Raw genomic sequence first — 26,152 nt, 5'->3', positions numbered from 1 at the left:
CCCCCCCCCCCCCCCCCCCCCCCCCCCCCCCCCCCCCCCAAGGCTTGAAGGTTAGTGTAGGCTTGCAGAGTCCCTGAGGGAGAGATGATTAGGGAGGGCTGGGCAAGGGAAGGGCAGAAGGCAGAGGATTTGGAAGCATGTTAAGTTTATGGTGAAAGAAAAACAACAACAGAAAACAGCTGTATAGTTTTGGATTTGAAAGCAGATGGGAACTGACTGAAAAAGAGAATTGGAACTGAAGACACGTGGACAGAGCACATCCAAATTCACTGGAGAAATTTTGTTGTGAAAGGGAACAGAGTAACGTGTGTGCGCGTGTTATGTACTTAGATGCGTGTTACCGTCGTTATTACCTTATTACGTTATTACGTGTAACAGATTCTGGTATGTTCGTGCTGGCACAGGTCTTAACCATCATTTAGAGATGGAAAGGCTTGCTCTGGGAGAGAGTGGGGTTAAATAAAGTAACATTCTTGAAAAGATAACCGGGATTTTGAGACAAGGGTGTGTGTTTTGAGTTTAAAACTACAGAGAGAATATAAGTGAGACAAAAGTACGAGTCTCCTGATTTGTGGAAGGAAAAAGATTATACTGGAAAGAGCCTCAGCTTTGAGATCTGTCGCAAACCTTACTTGCCGTTTATTATCTCTGACACGGGAACTTAGTCGATTTCTCTCAGTTTCAGTTTCTTTACCATAAAAGGAGGGTAATAATATAGAAAACTGACAATGCTTAAGGAGAAGTTTTCACAGTCCTTCTACCCCTCTGCCTCTGGCAGACTTATGAATTCTGATATTATGAATGAATGCCTCTCAACTACTTTGCAAATTTCCAGGTTCCTCTTTATTTCCCACAGTGCCTCTTCCAGCAGAGGCTCGAAATTCTTGAAATGACATCAACTGGGTAAATATTACACTCCGGGAGCACCTGGGTGGCTAGTGGGTTAAGCATCTGACTCTTGGTTTCAGCTCAGGTCATGATCTCATGGTTCGTGAGTTTAAGCCCCATGTCGGCCTCAGTGCTGCTGGTGCAGAATCTGCTTGGGATTGTCTCTCTCTCCCTTTCTCTCTGCTCTTCTCTTTTCTCTTTCTCTCAAAACTAAATGAATAAATAAACTTTAAAAAATTACATGCCACATTTTCCCTTTGTTCCTTTTGGACTCCACTTGATATAAAATAACTTCACACAATAATGACATTTTTTTCTTAAAGAAATTTTTTTAATGTTCTTTGATGTTTTTTTGAATGTTTTTACTTATTTTTGAGACAGAGAGAGACAGAGCATGAGCAGGGGAGGCGCAGAGAGAGAAGGAGACACAGAATCTGAAGCAGGCTCCAGGCTCTGAGCTGTCAGCACAGAGCCCCACGGGGGGCTCGAACTCACGGACCGCGAGATCATGACCTGAGCTGAAGTCGGCCGCTCCACCGACTGAGCCACCCAGGCGCCCCAATAATGACATTTTTAATCAAACTTGCAATTATTTTTGAACTTATTTCCTAACTTCAAGCTCCTGGATGACATCTTTTTTATTCCTGTGTTTGTTAGCATATAGAATTGGATTAATAATCACAAATGAGAACAAAAGAGAGGTTCTTATTATGTCACCCCATGGTTTAAAAGGTAAATAGATTTCCTGCTCATTTTGAAGACCTTCATAAACTGCCCCAGACCGCTGGAATGAGGCTTCTGCTCTCCTTTCCAGACTTCTGTCCTGTTTGCTCTTTGCCTCATCCCGAAGAGCCTTTGGTTCAGCTCTGCTCAGCCCTGACAGTTCAACAACATGCTAGTTCATGCTTCCTTGAGGCCTTTTCACATGTGGCTGCTTGTACCAGAATACCCTCTTAATCCTCTGCTTATTTAGCTAAAATTAGTTACCATTCAAAACAGGATAAGAATTCCTTGCTCTAAAAGACTGAAATCCCAGTCAGATCTAATTGTTCCAGTTTATTAAAATCAGACCCGAGGCCAAGGGTAGAAGAAGGATGACAGGCTGGCTGCGAAGAACGGTGAGGGAATTTTGGAGGGTGAGGGAAAGATTTTTAGCTTGATTTTGGTGGTGTTTGTACAACTCCGTGCACTTGTCAAAGCTCCTGGAACTGTACAATGAAAAGGGTAAATTAAAAAAAAATTAATATTTATTTATTTTTGAGAGAGAGAGAGAGAGATCCAGACAGACAGACAGAGTGTGAGCTGGGGAGGAACAGAGATAGAGGGAGACACAGAATTCGAAGCAGGCTCCAGGCTCCGAGCTGTTAGCACAGAGTCCGATGCGGGGCTCAAACACACAAACCATGAGATTATGGCCTGAACTAAAGTTGGACACTTAGCTGACTGGGCCACCAAGGTGCCCCCACAGTATGTAAATTATACCTTGAATTTACAAATTATACCTTGAAAATCTGTCTATAAAAATGGCCATCTGTGAAGTTTTCAGGTCATGTGTGAATTACAAAGATGATTTCTGCATTCTAACTTTATGGGGCAGAAGAAATCATTTCCTTGACCCCTCCCCGCCCTACCCCCGACCCAGTCTGACCTGGGCATTATGGATCGTCTCATTTCACTTATAAGAGAGAAGAGAGAAAGGGAGAAGTCTAGGATTTCTCACACCATGCCCTCTTTTCCTTATGCATCTCATTCCAATCTTCCTAGACCTGGTTCAAAAGCAGAATCTCCCCAAATAGAAGACAGTCCAAGTCTCTTGAGGGTGCAAAGGACAAGGGAGGGAGAAAAAGAAGAAAGGAAATAGATGAATAGAAAAGAAATTTGGTTAATTAGAAACTGCACATTGGATAAATATGCTTATCTTCCCTCTCCTCTTCAGAAAAATTACTAAATATCATAACCTAAATTATATTAAAGGGAGAAAAATGTATTGGTCTCTAAAGACAAAGAGAATGGAAAAGAACACAGAATATGAAAGATGAACATTTATTCATAATGCAATTATAAGGACACTAGAATTCCTTATCCAGCTACACTGTCAATCAATATGAAGATTATTTTTATAGGCATTCCAAAGTTTACTGTCTCTTCACCTACTGTTAGGAATCTACTAGAGATTTGTTCTCCACCAAAATGAGAGATTAAAATAAGGAAAAGGAAGGTGTGGGATCCTGCAGGGGCTCTAAGATAAACAGAAGCAAAGTGAACTTCTATAATCCAGGTGAAGGAAAATCCCAGGAGAGTTAGGAGGCAATTACTAACTTTAGGAAAAACAAAAAGTTGTACAGAAGGAACATGTAAGCAAAGAACATCAGATGGCTATGCTGAGTAGTATAATCATATAATTATAATAATAGAGGAAATGAAAACAGAAAGCAATAATAGCATAAGCTTATTGGTTTAAAATATAGCAGGATACAAGAATGAACAACCCTAAGAACTGAGAGTGGTTCCCCTGTGACACAAAACTCGAGGATGAAATAGAGGGGAATGTGGAATCCTGTGTTACTTCCCATCATTCTGTCACAAGTTGATTTTTGAAACTATGTACATTTACTGCATGGCATTTAAAAAAATAATTAAAGAGCCACCTGGGTGGCTCAGTCAGTTAAGGACCTGACTCCAGCTCAGGTCATGATCTCGCAGTTCGTGAGTTCCAGCCCCACGTCGGGCTCTGTGCTGACAGCTCAGAGCCTGGAGCCTGCTTCGGGTTCTGTGTCTCCCTCTTCCACTGCCCTTTCCTCGCCTGCATTCTGTCTCTCGGTCTCTGTCTCAAAAATAAATAGCCATTAAAAAAAAATCTTTAATAAAAAGAATTAAAAAAAACCTTGTGGGTGGATACACAAATGAGGTAACAGGAATTTCCTAATATTTATCACATTATGCCGTGCATGTCGATTTATTTCTCTCTCTCTCCTTCCAGGAGCACTTAAGGCAGGGAACATGTCATAATGACCTTCTGTGCCCACACAACTTGCACACAACTAACAGCATATGCTAAGATACTTCTCTTTGATTTTTAGGCAAATAACATATGAACAAATGAATAGTTGGTGGCTGTGGAGAATCCACGAAATAACAATGAACACATAAAAACAAGGCCAGTAATTGAGGGGACTGAATAGAGGTGACAGAGTGACTGACTTGAATCTTCTGACTAAATTACAGCTTTTGGCATATCCTGGGTTGAGGGCATAAAGCTTCACATCCAGATTGTTTTAAATTCACAAACGTCCACCTCTCTGCCAAAAAAAAACACAAATGCTCTCTTGATGTTTTCTCTAGAAGTGTTGACAAACTTCAGAAGTCATCCACAAATTATCCACCTTCTTTGGTCCTCTATAATTTCGTTAATGGAACCATCATATACCTGGTGATGTCGACTCACCCTCTACTCACCGTTCTTGTCTCTGGACTTATATTTATAGAGTGATAGGAAGTTAGCATAGCAGTGAGGACCACTCTAAGATTCATTAAAAAAAAAAAAAAACTTTTATTTTAAGATATTTTAGGGGCGCCTGGGTGGCGCAGTCGGTTAAGCGTCCGACTTCAGCCAGGTCACGATCTCGCGGTCCGTCAGTTCGAGCCCTGCATCGGGCTCTGGGCTGATGGCTCAGAGCCTGGACCCTGTTTCTGATTCTGTGTCTCCCTCTCTCTCTGCCCCTCCCCCGTTCATGCTCTGTCTCTCTCTGTCCCAAAAATAAATAAACGTTAAAAAAAAAAAAAAAAAAGATGATTTTAGGTCCACATGCAGCTGTATGAAATAATATAAAGAGATTCTATGTACACTTCACATTTCCCCCAGTCATGATACCTTGCATGACTCTAATACAACATCACAACCAAAAAAAATTGACACTGACATAATCCATTGGCCATATTCAGATTTCTCCAGTTTTACATAAATTCATCTGGGTATCCCTAGATTCCATTTTTTAAAGATTTTTTTCAGTTTATTTCTTATGTAGAGAGAGAGAGAGGGAGGGAGAGAGAGATTCAAATGTGAGCAGGGGAGGAGCAGAGAAAAAAGGGAGAGAGACAGAGAAAGAGAGGGAGAGAGTCCCAAGCAGGTGCCATGCCATCATCATGGAGCTCGACACAGGGCTCAAACCCACAAACCGTGAGATCAAGACCTGAGCCAAAATCAAGGTTGGACACTTAACCCACAGCCACCCAGGTGCCTCATCCTTTTTATTTTTTTGATTTTTAAATTTATTTTATTTTATTGTAATTTTTTTGACAGCAGCTTGATTCTGTCCATAAAGCCCGTCCAACTGTGTGATACATGTCACCACATGAGGTTCCTCAATCAGATCACCAGCCTTGGGAACATTTCATCATCCCAGAGTCTATATTTAAGTAAAATGTGGTTGAATTGCTACTATGTCCCGGAACCTTTGCTTGGAATACCATATTTTGACTCATATTATTATCTCCAACAACCATATAAAAGTAAGAATTATTATTACCTGTACATAAGAATGATGAAGTTTGGAGAGATACAGTGACTTGGACAGTGCCACATGTTATTAAGTGGCATATCTAGAGTATTTACAATTGTCAAAAACAAGACAACAGGCCCCAAGTAGGCTTGCTTTTGCTACGTAAGCCCCATGTCACCAAACCCAGATCACCAAACTGGTTTTGGCTCCTCCAGAAATGGGAATCTTAAACCAGTCAATCTGTAATGACCTGATCAGCACTAGTTAGGTAATCTGCCCAAAATAGACCCCTTTCATCCCCTGAAGGAAAGTAATCTTGCAATAACCAGCTTGCCTTTTTTTTTTTTTTTTTTTTTTTTTTAACCTGGTATAACTTCCTTGTTCCCAGTCCCGTCTGCCTATAAAAGTTTTTCATCTTGTTCAGCTCCTTGGAGCTCCTTTCTATCTGCTAGATTTCATGCTGCCTGATTCGAATTGATTTTTGCTCAGATAAACTCTTAAAATTTTTAATATGCCTCAGTTTATGTTTTAACACACTTTATCTTAAAGGCCAGCTTTTTTCTGCACTCTGAGAAAAATTCTTAACTGTTATTTCCTTCTTAATAACTTGTTGTGAATTGTCAAAACAGATAGCTGGAGGAAAAAAATGAGTAGAATGGATTTTAGTCCTACCAATTTTCATCTATTATCCATCCATTAGCCTTCCTGCACACAGAAATGTTGGATAAATTTCTTTGATAGACATTTTGAACTCTAGCACAAATTTCAAAACATACGAGGTATGACCTTCAAAGGAATAGGAACTCATCTCTTGTGTATCATGGTTTTTATTTCTGACTTTTACTAGGCTAAAAAAAGAAATCCTGATATAAAAATAAGCACTTATGGTCATTGAAACCCTCCTCTTATGATTAGCTATAAAAATATGCCCATTTCAAATATACCCTGAAATAGTAACAGAATCAGCATGTAGTTCAATTCCAAGAATTCCAAGGGTGTTTTTCCACTTTCATTAAAATGCATCGCAATGAGGAAATTATGTGAATATCATTTAGAGCTTTACAAGGAAACTTTTTAAAATTGATAGTTATAAGTGTTTACAATACAAATTCAAGGTGATTACATGATGATTAGCACTTGCTTATATGTCTCTTAAGAAACCACACAATCTGATTCCAAACAGCAATCTCTTGGAATACTTGACCTTGATGAGCTTGATGCTGATTTTAGTGACAAACTTTTTAAATTAAAATTGTATTATGATGCTGTGACTTGTCACTTTCTAACATTTATATATCAAGGCAGAAACAGAACACTCGCTTACTGGTAGCCTAATTATGGTTCCATGAATGCAGGTGGCAAATGCCAGGGGTAACAAGAACAATACCTAACATTTTTGAGAGCTTAGTACATTCCAGACATATTACAAGTACATTTCTTGGTATTATTTTATTACATTCTGCACATTTTTAACAGAAACAACTGTAGTATTCTTTAAAAGAAACTTAGGATCAAATTCTACTTTGTCAATCCTAGCTAATGGTGATTTCTGTACAATTCCTTGTATGTAAGTTCTTCATACCAGCCTCTAGATGGGGCTCAAGTCCTCTTCACCTCAAGGGATGTAGGAGTTGGATATGGGTCAATAATGATGTCTAGGTCATTGAGACTGTTCTGCTAAAGGACACCATATAGCACATGGCACCTACTGAGATAAGTCACAGTTGTCTTTGAACCTTCTACATTGAAGATTCTATTTACCCCCTTTTTACGCAACTGTTAGAACCAAGCAGGATCAGGATGAGGTCCAGAGAGACTGGGGTAAAGAGAAACACCATAGGGGACTATTTTTAGTGTGCAATGCAGAAAAGTGTAAAAAAGGCTTGGGATTTTAATATAGTCCAGCTTAACTAACAACACAGGAGATACAGCTGCTATTCTAGTCATCAAATACTTGCCTCACTCTCCCTCCCACACACAAAATACACTCACCCAACTCCCTTTTATCAATAAAGGTAATCTGATATCATATCCACTTATGACGACAAGTCTACCTATCAGAACATAGTCTCTATATCAGGTGCAGAAGTTCTCTGTATTTTGGAGGCCAGCAAACTAGAGACAAGTTGTCTCCATCAGGAATACCCAACATGAGAAAAGAAAACAGGAGCAGGATAACAATTGCATTTGGAAGGACTATGGGAAATCAAGATCAGATTTTACTCTTAGAAATTCTGATACCCCTCTTACCTACTTCTGGGGTGGGAAAAATTCCTTGATTACAGTTATGATCCACTTATTTTCTGGGAGTAGACCTTTTTGCCATCATTCTTTGGGGCACTTGATCACTCTCAGGAAAATTATTCCCCATTTTCTGATTCTTTAACTACATCTGAAATGGGCAAGGGGGAGTATGTCTTCCCTGGTTGCTAATAAGCTTTCTTAGGTTGGTTCCTGCTTTAAAAAGGTGAAGGATACAGAGTGGTTTCTATCTCAAACAATCTCACTCTTTTTTTAGTCTAGGCTGGTAGGTCTTTGGGCAATACATCTCTCTCAGAAATTTAACCATCTTTTTAATTTTTTTTCTTTTCAATGTATTTGAATCCCATGAAGTCTATGTGGTAATTATCATACACAGATTTTCTTTTTTGGAAACCTAATTCTGATATATTACTTACTCCACTATTTTCCTGTAGTTTTTTAACTTGAAGTATGGGTGACATCTATTATATTGCCTTTAGTGTTTTATTCAACTACAAATATATTTTTGAGTCTATCAGCTTCAGTGGGAGAATCACTCCTTTGGTGGGAAAATCACTCCTTAAAGTTCTTTTCCTTGAGCCAGTTAAAAAGATCTACTGAATGCCATAATCTTGATTGAGTCTCCCCAGTCCCCTGGGGATATGTGCTCCAGTTTGAATTACAGATTTACTGAGACCAGAAATGAGACTTCCATTGTAAAATTAAGTTTTGAGTGCTGTCTTAATAGTAATATGGCTGAAAATGAAGGTGAGAATAGATTAGGGGAAGGAAAGTCAAGTTCAGAGACTTTTCGTTGCATTCAATAAACATGCATGATGTACCCACTATTTTCCAATCAGTATTCCAGATTTTAGAGATACAAAAGTGAAAACAATTGGGAAGAATTTCTGCCATCTTGGAGCTTCTACTTAGTGAAGGAAACAAGCAGCATTTAGGTGGTGTATTTGAAAGGTTTTTCTGGCCTGAACAATGCACACATTCTAAGACCATGAAGATCTTTTTCTCCTTCAGGGTTCCAATCCTTAGTAAGCACCATCTCCTTTAGGCTGCTGCGTTCCTCTGATTCATTTTTTCAAGCGTGGAGTAAGATTCATTAAGATGGGGCCATCTGGGATTCCTCTAAATTGGATGAAATTCTCCCACTGACCAATTTCCTCCGTCCCTTTGACACCACTCTATCCTCCTCAGAGTGTCAGATCCTAATATCCTTGCTAATTAGAAGGGAGGCTTTGAAGAAATGACTGTTGTGAATTTATGAATTCCAGGTAAACGTTTAATGGGCTATTCTTATTTTATTTTGGTTTGTCTTTCAATCACAAGGTGTTTGGCATTTGATCACTGTGCACTCTTCTTTTTCAAAACAGAACGTGGTACTTTTGGATATTCAAAATGCTCAGTGATCAATTAATGACCCTTAAAGGAAAAGAAAAAAATTACAGGGGAGAGCAAGTGTAAAGATGGTTATAACTATACAATTATAACACTTTCTATAAGCTGATATAAGGAATTCCCTAAAGAGTTTACTGGGAAGTAAGAGCCTTTTTCCCCCTCTTTAGGAGAATATCAAAGCTTTGATATGACATGACTTTTAAGTTATTCTATGACAAAAACTTTTTTACATCTTTTCAAGAGAGAGAGAGCATGAGTAGGGGAGAGGGGCAGAGGGAGGAGAGAACCTTAAGCAGGCTCCATGCTTAGCATTCAGCCTGACATGGGGCTTGATCCCACACCCCTCAGATCGTGACCTGAGCTGAAAGCAAGAGTTGGATGCTCAACCAACTGAGCTCCCCAGGTGTCCCTCTATGATAATAACTCTTGAGGAATCTTTCTAGAATCATATGACTATTAATTGATACCACTGGAATATGCTATTTTCTATGACACAAATCTGAACTGTTCTGGAAGAAAAAATCTAGATTTTTTTCTCCCTCAGTTTGATATTGTCTGGAATGAAATTTAAGAATATGAGCTAAGTTCTGGATCGCTTTTATTTGTCCTTCTTCAGTAGCCCAAAATATCAACAGGATAATTTTCTCCTGAAGAAAAACATATCCATTTCTTTGACACAGGGAAAGAAAGGACTCCAGAGACCAGTGACTTAGATGCTTGACTCTGAAGGCAGCTCACCAACTCAACGAGTAATGGATGAGTAGTGTATAAAGGATATCATCAAGTCTATGCGGAAAAATGACATTGTCTATGAAGGGGACTGAATGTTCAATGTTTACACAGCCACTTAGTCTGCAATAACTAAACCTGTTAACCAATTTTGCTGATAACACACCATCTACTCTCCCTTCCTTTATCTCTGCCTCTCAATGTTCAAATTATCCCCATGTTAAATTAAAAGAAAAAGATAGATATATATATATGCGCTTTATTTTAATTATACCTTTCTTTCAAATGACTGCTTTATCTGTCTTCTTCTCTTTATGGCCACATTTCTAAAAGACATAAGTCTACCATTTTGTTTCCATTTCTTTCCCAACATTCGTTAATAATAACAATTATTATTCTTATGTTAATATCACGAAAATTCAGTCATGGTGAATCGACAGTCAATACCCATTCCAGCCTCTTCCCTCCAGGGTGCTCTCTGTAGTAAGGATGCTGGATGTCCTAGATGTGACACCGTGGTTTGTCAATCTGATGCACACAAAGGTGACCCAGAAGGTAGGAGTGAGAAGGGTGTGACTTCTGCTTTATCCCTCAGCAAGCTCAGTTTGGAGCTTTTCCTTTTTCTCAAGGCAGCACTGGCACCTTCCAGTGCTTGATCACCAGCCTCATGCTGTTGAGATACAGGGCGCAGGCTTCCATTCTCCTCTGGGGAAACCGCAGCCTAGCTCTAGACCTGCCTCCAATAGCCACCAGACTCTGGGCTGAGGCATGGGTGGAGATCCAGAGCTTAAGGAGCGATTTCTGAAAGCTGCATCTAGGGGGTGGTTTTTTTTCTTTTCTTTTTTTTTTTTTTTTTTTTTTACACCCTGAAAAGAATCTTGTAATCCATTGCAATAAATCCTTTTACACTTAAAATAGCCAGGGCAGATTCTGTCTCTGCAACTGAACTTTGACAAATTCAGTATCACTTCTTCCCTATTTTATCACTTGTCTTTTTCCCCTAACTCATGTCTGAAGGCAAAATTCACACCGGCTTAATGTCATTATTTATTCTTCCACAGCCTCACAAGTGTCTAGTGGGAACTTAGCCACACAAGATGCTCAAAAAGTATGTATCTGATACAGGGAAGTTGCTCAAAAATAGCGGGCCAAAAACTATACACCCTTTAACAGCAACACAACAACATGTCCATTAATCCCAACAACCTTCACTATAAAACCAAGATAATTTTTCTGCAAATATTATATGTCAAATGTTCTTTAAAGTTTTTTTAAATGCTTATTATTGTTTTTAATGTTTACTTATTTATTTTGAAAGAGAGAGAGAGAAAGCGTGCACGAGTGGAGGGGCAGAGAGAGACACATATTCAGTGTGGACCCTGACATGGGGCTCAATCCCATGACCGTGAGATCATGACCTGAGCCAAAATCAAGAGTCAATTGCTTAACCAACTGAGCCACCCAGGCGCCCCCCAAATGTTTTTCTTTTTTACTTCTTTATCCTTTTTTCTATTTCCTTCCCTAGAATTGTCTTTCGAGTAGAATATGATCAAAGAAAGGGATTCATCTTTAAAATAAATATACTTAATACACAGGGCTGTTAGGTGATTTAAATAGATCATATAATTAGGATGTTGAAACTAAATTTCCATTTTGATCTCGCTTATACTTCCTATCTGCACTTGAGTAAAGCAGAAGAATGTCCAACTTGGCAACTTTAGAAACCTCAAAGATCATCCAAGATGATAATAGGATTTGATCTGTTTTTGTTTTGTTTTGTTTTCTGGAAACACCCATCAGATTTCAGAAATGCTTTATGCACAGTTCCTATTTTGTCACATATAATACTGGAAAGCTGTATATTCATGACATGAGATTTAATTAAATTAATGTTTTACTGCTACTGCTTCATCAAATCTAATGCCTGTCGTAACTTTTGGTGCCACAGTCTTGATTCATGCTGAGGGACCAGTCATTTTACTAACATCGCTCTTGTGAAGTCCTCACTGAAAATGCCAACACAGTGAAAAGTGTATTAATTAACATCTTAATATTTTGCTATGAAAAGAGTTTTTACCTAATGGACTCCTTGTAAGAGTGTTGGGGACATTCAGAGGTCCACCAACTACACTTTGAGCATCTCTAGTCTGCTTCTATATCAAACTAAGTCCGTCCTCGGGAGTGTGTACACTTTAGGCAAGTTTTAGTGGAAATGAATTAATTCCAATATTTGTTTATGGCACTGAGCAGGGTTAAGTATCTTCAATCACACACTTTTATTTCTTTTTAATCTCCCGACATCTGATTTTGTCTCCATTGCATAAAGGGTCACTACAATTTTGTTCAACACAAAGGCCTTAAAAGGGCAAATGTAGTTTACAAAGGTAGACTTTATCTGACTAGAAGAGATATTACCAAGGGTTCTTTATAATAGATATACTTCCTATAAAAGTAGCCCCAAACTATAATTTTGATTATAATCACTAAGCAGATGTTTGTGTGTAGTATTTTTATTTAAAAAATACACATAAAAATGAAACTGGAATTATCACAACTCCAATAAACAAGAAAAGGCAATAAACAAAACAATAAAAATTGTACCAAACATTTTTTTCCCCCTAAAATCATGAGTTCTGCTTCAACTTAGCCATAGCTGGACTTCCAATTGTCATTTATTAGCTGCTTAAGGGAACTAAATCCTTTTAAAGGGGAGGAGGCCTTGGACTTTTCTTACCCCACTGATCTCATTAGAGAAAAGACATTTTAAAGAGTACATTTTTAAGACTACAGTTAATGGAATGGGACTCTTTAAACTCCAGGCTTATTAAGTCAATAATTCTCAGCTCAAGGTGTCCAGAAATTTGTGCCCTTTTTCTTCAGTCTTAATTATGATTTCTTTTTTCTTTTCTCAAGCACAATGAAAGAGGCTTGGACTTCTCTATTAAAAATGTATTTTTTGGGGCGCCTGGGTGGCGCAGTCGGTTAAGCGTCCGACTTCAGCCAGGTCACGATCTCGCGGTCCGTGAGTTCGAGCCCCGCGTCGGGCTCTGGGCTGATGGCTCAGAGCCTGGAGCTTGTTTCCAATTCTGTGTCTCCCTCTCTCTCTGCCCCTCCCCCGTTCATGCTCTGTCTCTCTCTGTCCCAAAAATAAATAAACGTTGAAAAAAAAAATTTTTTTAAAAAATGTATTTTTTTTCCCACTAATGGACTTTTTTTTTTTTTTCATTTGGCACATAAGAAAACTAAGAGGCTTAGATACTAAATGGCTTTCATAATCAACATGGCACCTTTAGTAAGGGTTAGGGAGCTGTTCTTAAGTTTTCAGTAACTTTTCATAGGTTTTATCTCTGGATCTTTTTAAATGGCTGGCTAAAGAAATTAAACTATGAATAAATGAATGCATGTACAGTCCAGTTACTTTTTGGTAGAACTCAAGCCACTGATCTTTTTTTCTTTTGATACACAGCCAAAGTATTTCAGGCCAAATATCATCTTCATTCAATTCCAATCTTTTCCCATCTGATTTTTTCCACCCCCACAGGACAGCTCACTAAAACCTCCCCCCCACCCACCCCAAGCATCCATTAAAAGGGCAAATGCAGTTAATTCTCAAAGTCAAATTTAGTTTAACTAGAAGAACAGTTACTAAGGCCTTGTTGTAATTGATGTGTTTTACATAAAAGCAGCCCCCTCCATCCATTCATGAGTTCTTAACATAAAAGACATTGCATTTGAATGGAGACTGCAATTCGCCTGATAACTTTTCATCACAACTGGAGTCTTTTATCTTCTGTCAATCAACACTGGGCAACAGAAGAGTTTTGTCCACTCTAAGTAACAGAGAAGGAGGTACAGAGCAGTCTTTAAGAAGACAATGCTAGAGATGTTTATATCTTCCTTTACATGCCCTGTCTAAACTGTTTTGCCCAATCGTAGACAATCTGGACTTGCTATAAATAATTACAGATTTTAAGTCCTAGAAGGTGAGTTATCAAAACGTAACTACTTGATTTTAATTGCATACATTCTGTCTCTACCTAACTTCATGCTGGTATGTAATGGCAGTTAAATTACTTAATCACTTATCAATGACCTTTGCCTGCTGTCTATATTCTTTCTTCAATAACATTTATAGAGAAACAAAATGTGTGCGGTTCTTTATTTTCTGTATCTTGAGAGCTCTCAACAACCATTAAATCACAATGCCTACACTGTAAGAATGAAAACTAATCACTGACCCTTACATCTTTATTTGTACAGAATGACATTTCCGTACATCAGCAATAGTTCAAACATTTGTTTGTTGAGTACGGGAGGAGATCAAAATGAGTCACTCAACTTTCATTCATGTTTAGGATTTTTGCAATGAAAAAGAGGTTACCGTTCCTTGAATTGAAGATATCATTTTATGGATAAAAATACTGATGTACAAAGAGGTTGGGTAACTTTCTTAATTCTTAGTATTAAAATGGAAAATAAAAGAAAATGAGATGTTGTCATAAAGATAATTTGTACAGTGCTTTGTCCACTCTGCTATACCACATTCTAAATCAATTCAATTCTATAGATACTTATTTTCCCCTTCTGAAATCTTTTATGTTTCCTTATTTTGAGAGAGAGAGAGAGAGAGAGAGAGAGAGAGAAAGAATCCCAAGCAGGCTCTGCACTGTCTGCACAGAGCCCAAAGTAGGGATTGAACCCACAAACGATGAGATCATGACCTGAGCCCTTATCAAGAGTTGGACACTAAACCAACTGAGCCACCCAGACACATCCCACTTCTGTAATCTTGAAGTGAAGCAGGGATTACCCAGGAAGATGAGAGGGAGAAGAACAATTAAATCAGTGGCCAGAGTGTATGAAAATCCATGGGAGTATAAAAGTACATGGTATACTGAAACACACTGGAGTTGTCTCTACAGGTTGAACTGAGGAGTAATGGGAGTGGATAATAGAGAGAGAAGCGGAGGGCTGTCCCTAGACCCGCCTGTGTGCTGTGCTCAGGAGGTGGAACTCTACCCTGAAAACCTCAGGAAGGTATCTGTGAATCTTCAGCAAGAAGGGGACATAATCATAGATGGTCCGTACGTGTGTTTGTATGCTTTGGAATTTTTTTAAGAACACCATGGCAAGCGTAGAGAGTGGATCGTAGTGCCGTAGTGGAGACAGAGACCCTGAGGAGAGTTTATAGAGGTTGGAGGGAAGTCTGTAGTGGTGACTCTATACAAGGGGTGGTTTTGCATGGTATTTGAGGAGTGGCATTAGAGTGGCACGTCGTGAATGTCAGGGGAGGAATGGAAACTTAAGAAGGCTCTAAGATTTCTCCCTTGGATGATTGGGTTCCATTTTTTCATTAACTGGGACAGAGAATATACGCCTACGAAATTTCTTTTGGTAGAGATCATTTGTTCACTTTTGAGTGAACTTTTGAGTGATATGATACAATCAAATTGTATTATATTTAGAGGACAGTGCCCAGCATATGGGAAGAATAAAAAAATATTTGCTTAGTGAATTATGGCCATAGATTTCTAGGCTGAAAATATATAGTTAAGAAATACTGGAACGAAGAGGTTGGAATACAGAGAAACCGTATGGAATACGGAGAGAGAATGAATATTAACTTAAAAAAAATTTTTTTAATGTTTATTTCTTTTTGAGAAAGAGAGAGAGACACAGAGTGTGAGTGAGGTAGGAGCAGAGAGAGAGGGAGACACAGAATCTAAAGCAGGCTCCAGGTGCTGAGCTGTCAACACAGAGCCTGACGCGGGGCTCGAATTCATGAAGCATGAGATCACGACTCGAGCCGAAGTTGGATGCGCAACTGACCGGTCCACCCAGGTGCCCCGTACGAACGTTAACTTTTAAGGAACAGTGCAAGATGTGAGATTTAGGCTGGAGGTCATAGACATTAAAGAGACTTCCGGAAGGAGTCAAGTTCACACAGACAGAATAGCATAGTGAGGAACAGAACTCGTGTAGAGCAATACCTTCACTGCTTTATTTTCTCTTGCAACAAAGAACCATTTACTTTGACCTGAATTTTAATATTTTCCCAGAAATCTAATTTGTTCCATCATTCAACTAATTTCCTTAATCAACAAACATTTATCTTCTTTACCTGATACTTTCCAGGGTTCTGGGCTGATAAGACAAAAACTGTAGGAGCTTTTATTAGCAAATATTCTATGACAAGCCACCAGATTTGTTGAAGGATGTAAAATGAACATAAAGCTTAGTGCCACTGCTGCCCTTTTAATCTCTTTGTTATCAGCACTATTAGTGTAGAAACCTGAATCAATCTATGCCCAGGAGTCCCCATCTCCCATAAGAGGTTAATACAAAAAAAGGTTTTCTTAGGTCAAAAATATTTTCCCACCACTCTGTGCACTGAAAATTTGTACTGCTTCCTTTCTTTTCATCACTTACAAAGAAGATTAAGTAGGAATATCCAGTACGCTCTTGCTTAGCGGGACACATTTTACACTCTATGTCAATGTGTTATTGACTGATTCCACTGGGTCATTCATCCATTTCTTCACTCAACATGCACAGACCGAACACCTTTTGCACGTCACTGACCAAGCTAGTCTCTGGAATCACGCTAAGAACTGAAGGAAGACCAGAAAATCCTGGGACAGAATGTGATGCTTGATGTCGACCTGTCGGCATGAGCAAAAAGAAGTCAGACGTGGAAAGAGGTCCCTAGGCAGGTAACAAATCCGTGTGAGAAGGAATGGCCCAATGTGAACAATGTGAGACACCGCAGGGAAGAGTATCTGTAGTGAGTTGAGGGAAGATGAAGTTACAAAGAGAGTGAAAATGAAAAACAACAGATGATGAACAGGCTTCGGTGCTAAATTAAGGACATGGCACTTTATTACAAGTCTGTGGCGGTCTCTCAGGGGAGTTTCAGGCTGGAGGGACAATTCAGCTGGCATCTTAGTCCCTTCTCCCTGGCAGCTGAGCCGAGGAGAGGCTGGCCCAGAGGCAGCAGACACTGAGCACAGTTATGATGCCAGCTATAATCTTGTCACCTTGTCATTTATCCAGAGGGGTAAATTACTTTGAATCAGTATCATAAACATCTTGGTGAATTTTGACAATGACATTCCAATCAATTATGATTAAAGAAATGACCTGTATTTTGGTTCCAGGGAGATTTCTCTTAATACCTCAAACTTCTGATATTTGCCCCCAAGACTGTTTTACCTCTTTTGGAAGACACAGTTAAGCACAGCAGTGTAGACAGTGGGCAGAGAATAAAGCACAATGATAAAGTAAAACAAACGATCCAATAATAGGAGACAAGAGATGATAGTCCCAGGGGCAGAATTAGGACGTATCAGTATGTTGACATCAGTATGTACTATAGAAAGATGCCATCACGTGCCTAGCGTGACAAGGGCAAAGTTAACGAATCCTCTTGCAAATCTAAAGAACGTACAATATCATGTAGAGCAAAGAAAACAGACTTTGAAGGATGCCCGGTCAAATGGCATACTAGGTCATTTAGCTGCACTGACAATGGAGCTCTAACAACTGACTTGGTGTATTTCACTCTTCTCTACTGGTTTCCCTCGGGTCTTTTCCCAGTTTTGCATCTGTTGTTCCCAGTTTACTCCTAGTTGGTAAATAGCTAAAGTGTCATGCACAACACTGATACCGCTTTCTTAAACACTGCGTGGTGACACTAACAGCTCTCTTAACTTCGTCGCACCTGCCCTCTTTTCCTAGCTTTCTGACAAGCCTGACTTCGCCCGAGCCTTACTTTTCAGTGCTCTGGTCACGGCTGCGCTTCCTCAGCCTCTCACGTTACCGTTACGTTACCGTTCCCTTTGCAACGATGCTGCCTGCGTTGTCTACCAAGTGCTCTTGAGTTCTTCCTCCTCTCTCCTTACAGGCAGCGTGGTTAGTGAGGCCACCTGATGGCCGTGCTCCGCGTGTAACCAGACGGCTTTAAATGAAACCAGTGCTTATACAGTAGTAAAGCAAACTTTACTATTTCACAGGTAAAATAAAAATCATATCCATAATCTCAATGGAACCTTCTAGGAATCCTACAAGGGAGGTATTATGATGACCTTTACATAAATAAGGAATGTGTAACTGGGAGAAGCAAAGCAACTTAATTTCAGAGGACATACCTTTTAAGGGGGTGAGGGGATAGGACATGAGGGCAGATCCTTGCTCTGCTTGGCTAGTTGCAAGACCTAGAGTAACGCCTTTTTCTCTCCTGAGACTCAGTTCTTCAGGCAACAATACTGATGACGTCTATGAGTCTTGCAGCTTTATAATTTCAGTACCACTAGGTCATCACTGCTCATACAATCTTAGGTTTCATCTCTAAATATGACCTTATATATATGGTCATATTTGGTGTGCGATGACCCCACCCCTTTCCTTTGTCTTAAGAAAATACAAATGGATTTAAATTTCTAAAGCCACTCTTGACAACTTAAGAAGGCAGACAGGATCAGAAACTTCGATATTATACATTATTTGTTTTACATATATTAGGATTTTTTTGAAGCAACAAAGGGAAACTGATGATTAACTATGCTTAAGCCTTCATTCCTTGCATTCTTTCTTAATTCAACACTACCAAACAACCAAAAAAGAAAAAAGAAAAGAAAAGAAAAGAAAAGAAAAGAAAAGAAAAGAAAAGAAAAGAAAAGGAAAACAACCCAAGACACTGATATAAATAAAATTTTTTTTTTTTTTCTCTCAAATCCTTTTGGTTGCTGACATTCAGTTTATTTAAGATGGAAATTCTGGAAGTAAAGCAGGACTAGAATGGTAATGTAGCATTCTGGCTGCCACATTCCTTCTGCACAGGAGGGAAGAAACACACTTCAAAATGCAAATGCTGGGGTCGGACTGCCTGGATTTGAGTTCTAGCTCTATCACTCATCTGTGTGAACTCGGAAGCCATCAGCGAGACATGACACTGAATCAATCCCTCCATGCCAGTGTCCTCATCTATAACATGGGATGATCAGTGTCTCATTCCAGACTTCTTGTAAGACTTATAAACACCTAGCAGAGCAACTACTAAAGTAAGTGTTAAATATCTCTAACTGGGATTTAACACTTATTAGTATGTTCTAGGTTCTAAGTATAGTACATATGATCTTATTTATCTTCAAAACGACTGGATTAAGAAGTGGACAATTTTATCCTTATTTTACAGACGAGGAAACTGAAGCATACTTTTCCCATTAAAAGGTAAAGAACTCTTAATTACCGAATACCTACTATTTTAAGCACTGAAAACCTGTCTCATTTAAGCATCACAAAATAAACTTAGAAGTAAATATTCCTTCCTCCATTTTTCAAATGAGGAACTTCAGTTACAAGTAGGGCATACACAGTATGAAGGGTCCTCAAAAAGTTAAAAATAGAACTACCTTACGATCCAGCAATCACACTAGTGGATATTTACTCCCCAAGTAGAGAATACTAATTCAAATAGATACATGCACCCCAATGTTTATAGGAGCATTATCTACAGTAAACAAATTATGGAACAACCCAAGTGTCCATCAATAGATGAATGGATAAGGAAGGTATAGATACACAATGGAATATTACTCAGCCATAAAGAAGAATGAAATCTTGCTATTTGCAATGACATGGATGGAGCTAGAGAGTATGATGCTAAGTGAAATAAGTTAGAGAAAAACAAATACCATACGATTTCACTCATACGTAGAATTTAATACACAAATAGAGTACCTGGCTACCTCAATGTCATACATTTGGTGAGTGGAGATTCAATCCCAGGCTTATTTTACATCAAAATCTGTTTCTGTCTCTATTTTCTTCCTTTACTAGGTCATGCCTTTCACCTACTAAAGCAAAAGTTTTGCTATTCAAGGAATATAGGGAAGAATTAATAACTTTGAGAAAAAATTAAGCATGTTTGGTCAGAGATTCTGAAAAACTGTGTTTTTTTTATACGAACTATGATGAACAAATGAGACAGAGAGAGAGAGAGAGAGAGAGAGAGAGAGAGAGAGAGAGAGAGAGAGAATGAGATACTGTAAGCTCTTTCAGGCAAAGAAAGGCAATATACTATTGTTGAATCCTGAACAAATAAGGCACAATTACTATTCTGAATGACTTGGCAGTATACATATTTGTAAAAAATAAAATAATAAAATAAAAAGTTGAGAAATCACTTTGTGATTCTGCTTTCACTGGCTGCATGATATTGGGCACATCACTAACCTCACTAAATATAAATAAATGTACCTTTAAAATGCAAATAAAAATACCTACTTTCCGAAGTTGTTGTAAAGATTGAGTAAAATAATATATGGGAAGATTAGGGCCAATTCCACTTTAAGTGAAACAGCATCATCAAATTTGCAATCCCCTTATAGTCTTTAAATCTGCTTTCATTTAATTCTTTACACTCATCCTAAAATGAAATCATTATGTTTTATTTACTCATTGCTTATCACATTTATTGAATCATAAAGGTCTGCTCCAGTGCCTGGCACTGAGGGAGTGTTAATTATGAATGAATGATTATGAATGAATGAATGAATGAATGAGCGATTACCATCCAGAACCTAGCATATACTCAACATTGTTACTTTTGTATTTAAAACTATCATTCTGTTAGTAGCACAAATACATATTTTTCTTAATAAATATGCTGCAGGAATAGTAGTAGAGGACGTCAAACAGAGAGAACCACACAACGTGATCTCTGTAAGGCCTCTACCTGCCTTCCTGGTGATAGGTTTCTGAGGGTCAAGTATAGGTCAGGGTGACCAGTAGGATGTTATCTCTTCTCATTTTTTAAAATTAACTAAAAAATTAAGAGAGAGAGAGAGTAAGAAGAACAGAGTGGGGAAGAGGATCCAAGGCAGGCTCTGTGCTGACAGCAGAGCCCAGCAAGGAGCTCGAACCCACAAGCCATGAGACCATGGCCAGAGCTGAAGTTGGATACTTAACCAACTGAACCACCCAGGGGCCCCTCTTCTCATTTTTATATTAATTCTCATAACAAGCATTTAAAATGCCAATTAACATTCTTGCTCCTTTCCATTATATAATTTTTCTTGGTTTAAATCAAGCTGGGAAGTGTGGGAGTACCGCACTATTGCAGCTTACAAAATATCTCTAGGCACATGTCCTTTGTACAGACCAGGAATGTATGATTTGGAAAAGTAATGAGGTGGCTGTGGGGGGCTGCCAAACAACGAATTACAGGACAAGGTTCAGACCCTGCAGGTCTACTTGCTAAAAAACAAAGGGCACTTGTACCAGAGGTGTGATGGCAAAGGTATACCTCAAAGTGGTCAAATTCAGAGAACGTTTTGAAGTCAGTTGGCAGGGTCTGCTGATTGATTTAGTGTGTAATAGGAAAGAAATAGAGGGGTCAGAGATGACTGTTAGATTTTTTGGTCGGAGCGACTCAAGGGATGACTGCCACTTACTGCCATGGGAAATGCAGTGGGGAGGAGATGCAGGTGAAGTCAAGGTCATGATCTCACGGTCTGTGAGTTCGAGCCCCGCGACGGGCTCTGTGCTGACAACTCAGAGCCTGGAGCTGCTTCGGATTCTGTGTCTCCCTCTCTCTCTGCCCCTCCCCCGCCCATGCTCTGTCTATCTGTCTCTCTCTCAAAAATAAGCATGAAAAAAATTTTTTTTAAAAAGCGGTTAAGTTGAAGAGGACACTAGGTGAGGTGAGGACACTGCGAAGTGGTGTATTGGTTACTTACCTGTGCTGGGATGAACTGGCTCTCCCAGGGACATGCAGCCCCCACAGGCCCACGGGGCAGAACGTGAAGCCAGAGGGTGACTTAAAAGCTTGGAATCTAATGGAAACTGACTGGCTTGATTTTCAACTTACCTGAGACCAGTCACCCCTTTATTCTTCCAATTTTCTTCCTTTTGGAGCGGGAACCTCCATCCCTGGCCTGGCCTGCGTTTCGGGAGCAGATAACTTACTTTCTAATTTCTAGTTTCACACATCCATAGATGGGGACAAATTTTGCTCAGGATGGACCCTACACAGAATCTTAGCCATACTTTATTTAAATGATTCTGATGAATACACTTGGGACTTTTAAGTTCATGATATGTAAACAGGACTCTGGACACAGTAAATACTCTAGTGAGTTGAGATTTTTCTATGCTGGGGTGAATTAATGTAGGCTGCATGTGGGTTGGACAAGAATTTGGGGGGGGGGTGGTCATAGGACAGGCTGTTGTGAATTAAAGGAAGTCCCCCTAAAATATATGTCCAACTCCCAGAAACTATGAATGGGACCTTATCTGAAAAAGAGAGAGAGAGAGAGAGAGAGTTCTTGCAGATGTAAGCAAATTAAGAAACTCAGGATAAGATCACCTTGGATTATCTGGGTGGGAACTAAATCCAGTGACACACATCCTTATGAGAAGAAGGCAGAGGGGGATTTGGAAGAGAGAAACAGAAGAGGAAGCCAAGTGAAGGTGGAGCTGAGGTTGTGGTTATACAGCCACAAGCCAAGGACCTGAAACCACTAGAAGCAGGAAGGAGAAAAGCAGCATTTCCCCTCTTCTCCCCCAGAGTCTCCAGGGGAAGTGCAGCCTTGACTGTAGGGAATAACTGTCTATTGTTCGAAGCAGCCCAGTTTATGGCAATTTGTGACGACAACCAAGGGAAATAATAAAGGTAATCAGAAATATGGGACTAGAATCCAGGAGAGAAATCAGAGCTGGAGCGATGACTTTAAAAAGCCACCACACTGGGTAGAATTCCACAGGAAGAACAGTATATATTTATACATATAATAGAACAGTGTGTGTGTGTGTGTGTGTGTGTGTGTGTATCGAGAGAGAGAGACAGAAAGAGAGAGACACACAGAAAAAGAGAAAGCCACAGAGAGAGATACAGACACAGAGAGTGACAGAGAGACAGACAGAGACACAGAGAGACAGAGACAGAGAGAGAGCAAAGGATTGAGCTCTGAGGCCACACCATGTTTTGGAAAATGATAAAACTGAGAAAGATCCAGAAAAGAATACTGAAAATAAGTAAGCAGGAGAGAACAGAAGAGCCAGCAAGGAAGAGGGCCCTTGAAACTGCAAGAAGAATTTCAAAGAGGAAAGGCTTAGCAGTGTGTCAAATGTTGTTAAATGTCAAGTAGTATGATGGCTAAGAATTTAACACTGGATTTGGCAAGAAGCAGTAATTGATAACCTGAACAATGATCCTTTCTATAAAGACCCAGTTTCAAATATAAAGACCCAGGGCCTCTTAGGCTCAAGAGAGATTATGGAGAGAGGCTATGGAATTGCAAAGACAGAGAATATACTTGGAAATTTTCCTATGAAATAGAAACAGAAAAATCATGCAAAATTTTTCACACCGTGTTTCGTACTACCAATGCATCATTTCCCTGCTCCCATACCATAGGTAATATGTTCCAAATACATTGTATTTACAGTAACGAAGGAAAATAAAAACACTGCACGGAAATCCCATCGAGAAAGATCAAAAAAAGCAAAGAGATGAACGGAAACGTGTACAAGTCGGAAGGTTTACAGACAGGAGTGGACACAGTTCCGGCAGTGCATTCTCCTCCATGGGGTAGGAGGGGTGTTTATGCACCTGGGGCCTCTGACGGGAGAAATCCACTTCCACACTGAGGAAACACAGACAAAGTTTTCTTCAATGCACCCTGGTCATAGATGACTAAAATGTAAATACCATGATACCAATTATCATGCCAACTACTGGACATGATGTAGTCTTTAAATTAAAAAAAAAAAAAAATCACTTTCAGATGGAGCCCAGCCTTATCACTAAGTATGAGATCTGAAACAAGTTACTTAACATCTTTCTTGATCTGTCAAAATAAAATAGCTGCCTTGCCCATTTGCAGAGGTGGTAAGGATAATTTTAGATAGAGCACAAGCAGGGGACGGACACAGGGAGAAAGAGAATCTTAAGAAAGAATCTTACGCAGGCTCCGTGCTCGGTGTGGAGCCTGATGAGGGCCTCGATCCCACACCCTGAGATCATGACCTGACCTGAAACCAAGAGTCAGATGTTCAACCCACGGAGCCACCCACCCAGGCGCCCCGATAAGGGATAATCACTGATACTGAAATATGGTCCCATGGGGCACCTGGGTGGCTCAGTCGGTTGAGCGTCTGACTTCGGCTCAGGTCATGATGTCGAGGTTTGTGAGTTCGAGCCCCGCATCGGGCTCCGTGCTGACAGCTCAGAGCCTGGAGCCTGCTTTCAATTCTGTGTCTCCCTCTCTCTCTGCCCCAACCCACTCGCATTCTGTCTTTGTCTCTCTCAAAAATAAATAAACATTAAAAAAAAATTTTTAAATAAAAAAAAAGAAAGAAATACGGTCCCTGATCCTGAGCATGAATAGTTTTGTATGTAGTGGTCTGAAGACAAACGACTTCAATTCAAGTCTTACTCTTGTATCTCAACACCCATGACGCTGAGATTCAGATACACAAATTCTTCAAACATCCATTTCCTCATCTGAAGATGAAGACAACTATTTCAACGTCACATGGTTGCCATGAAAAATTTACATAAGATAATGAATTCAAAGTGCACAACCTATATTGTTTCATAAATGAACATCACTTTAGGAGCGCCTGGGTGGCTCGGTCGGTTAAGCATCCAACTTTGGCTCAGGTCATGATCTCGCAGTTCGTGGGTTCGAGCCCCACATCGGGCTCTGTGCTGACGGCTCAGAGCCTGGAGCTGCTTCGGATTCTGTGTCTCCCTCTCTCTCTGCCCCTCCCCTGCTCATGCTCTGTCTCTCTCTGTCTCTCAAAAATAAATAAACATTAAAAAAAATTTCTTTTTAATAAAATAAAATTAGTTACTTTATTATTTTGATGCTACCCTCATTCCTTCCCTCAAGTAGCTCAGAGTGTAGAGGAGAGAATGTTAGTTAATAACTACGCAAATGCATGGCGGTCCAGCATACGCGCTCTGTCGGAAGGACAAGTTCCATGTTCAGGAGTGCGCTCACCTTAGCCGGCCGTACCACTTTGTCAGTGCTCAGTTAAACACAGCCCGTAGCATCACATTTGGAACTGCATTCAGTCTGCTCAAGAGCGCACAATGATTTATGGAGTAATGTGCTAGGCTCCAGCAGGACTTCATTTGCATGAGAAAAGGACAATTGGATCCCTCAGTCTGTAATTCTCAGAGAAATGCTTTCCTTGAGCCTTATCCTTGGTTTGTTTTCACTCGGAAAGGAATTTGTCATTTTAGAAATACTTGTTGTAACCACGCGGCAACCTACAGGAGGAAAAGGTTGGAGAAAACAATTTCTGGCCTTGAATTACCTCGTGTTTGGGTAAGAAGATTAAGTTGCTGTTGGCATTTAAAATTGTCTGTCTGAATAGCAGTCTCCCACGCACACTTCATTCATTCGATAAATTCCAACAGTTTGACTGAAAGTTTAAAGCGGAGAGAGCGCTGTGTGCAGGTGGTTCAATGATTGCCTTCCGACTGGCTGTAAGGGCACCAAAGGGACACTGTGGACCCATGTGATCTCCCTGTGGTGGTGACGGTGCCACAATCCTACTTTATTACCATATGCCAACTAACCCTGCTCCCTCCTCACCTTATTCGATCATTCCTCATGCTACATTGGCCTTTATTACTGATTTACATAGAATCCTTCCATGGTCCTCCATTGGTCTCAAGACACTGAACATAACACACAAGGGCCTCCATCATCTGTCCCCTCATCCCGTTAAACTCCCCACCCTTTCCATTTGGATTTATCTCCTGGCTAAGAGGAAGTGCTTGCAGATCACCACACTGATATGTTCTTTGCTTCAGCTGTTTCCTTTGGGAGTCTTTTTCCTCCTCCTCGCCTGACTTGCTTTTGGCTCGACAGGTTCTGGCTCCCGCACGTAGCCTTTTCCTGATCCCAGCTTTGAAGTTCTGCAAGGGGCCCCAGTCTTCGCTCCCACCACCCTGTTCTCATAGACAATGCCACAGCGAAGTACGTCATTCCCAACACTTGGTGGGTCACAGGTACCTTTGGGCATCTGTAGAGATTTATGGAGTTTCGCTCCAAAATAAACAAACCTGCAGCCTCACACAGACACGGGTTATATCTAGTTTCGGGCGTCTGTGAATTCTCTTGAGGCTTACCTCTAGATGTATTCGGGAGAATTCCCTGCTCTTGATTAGGAGTTTCTTAGGGTCCAGGACTGTAACTTGCTGTTCCTAGGTACAGCACAGTTCTTCACTGTAAAAACTATCCATAGATATGTGCCTAAGTGAATCAAGTTGAGAAGCCAAGTAATGACTGAGTACCTAATATATTCCAGTCACTGGACACCAAGGAGTCAGAGGCCAGCATCTTGAGATACATAACTTGGTGTTTACT

The sequence above is a fragment of the Herpailurus yagouaroundi genome, unplaced genomic scaffold, assembly GCF_014898765.1.
Source record: "Herpailurus yagouaroundi ecotype Mexico unplaced genomic scaffold, PumYag 186, whole genome shotgun sequence".
Classification (NCBI taxonomy): Eukaryota; Metazoa; Chordata; class Mammalia; order Carnivora; family Felidae; genus Herpailurus; species Herpailurus yagouaroundi.
Note: the sequence above shows the minus strand (reverse complement) of the source record.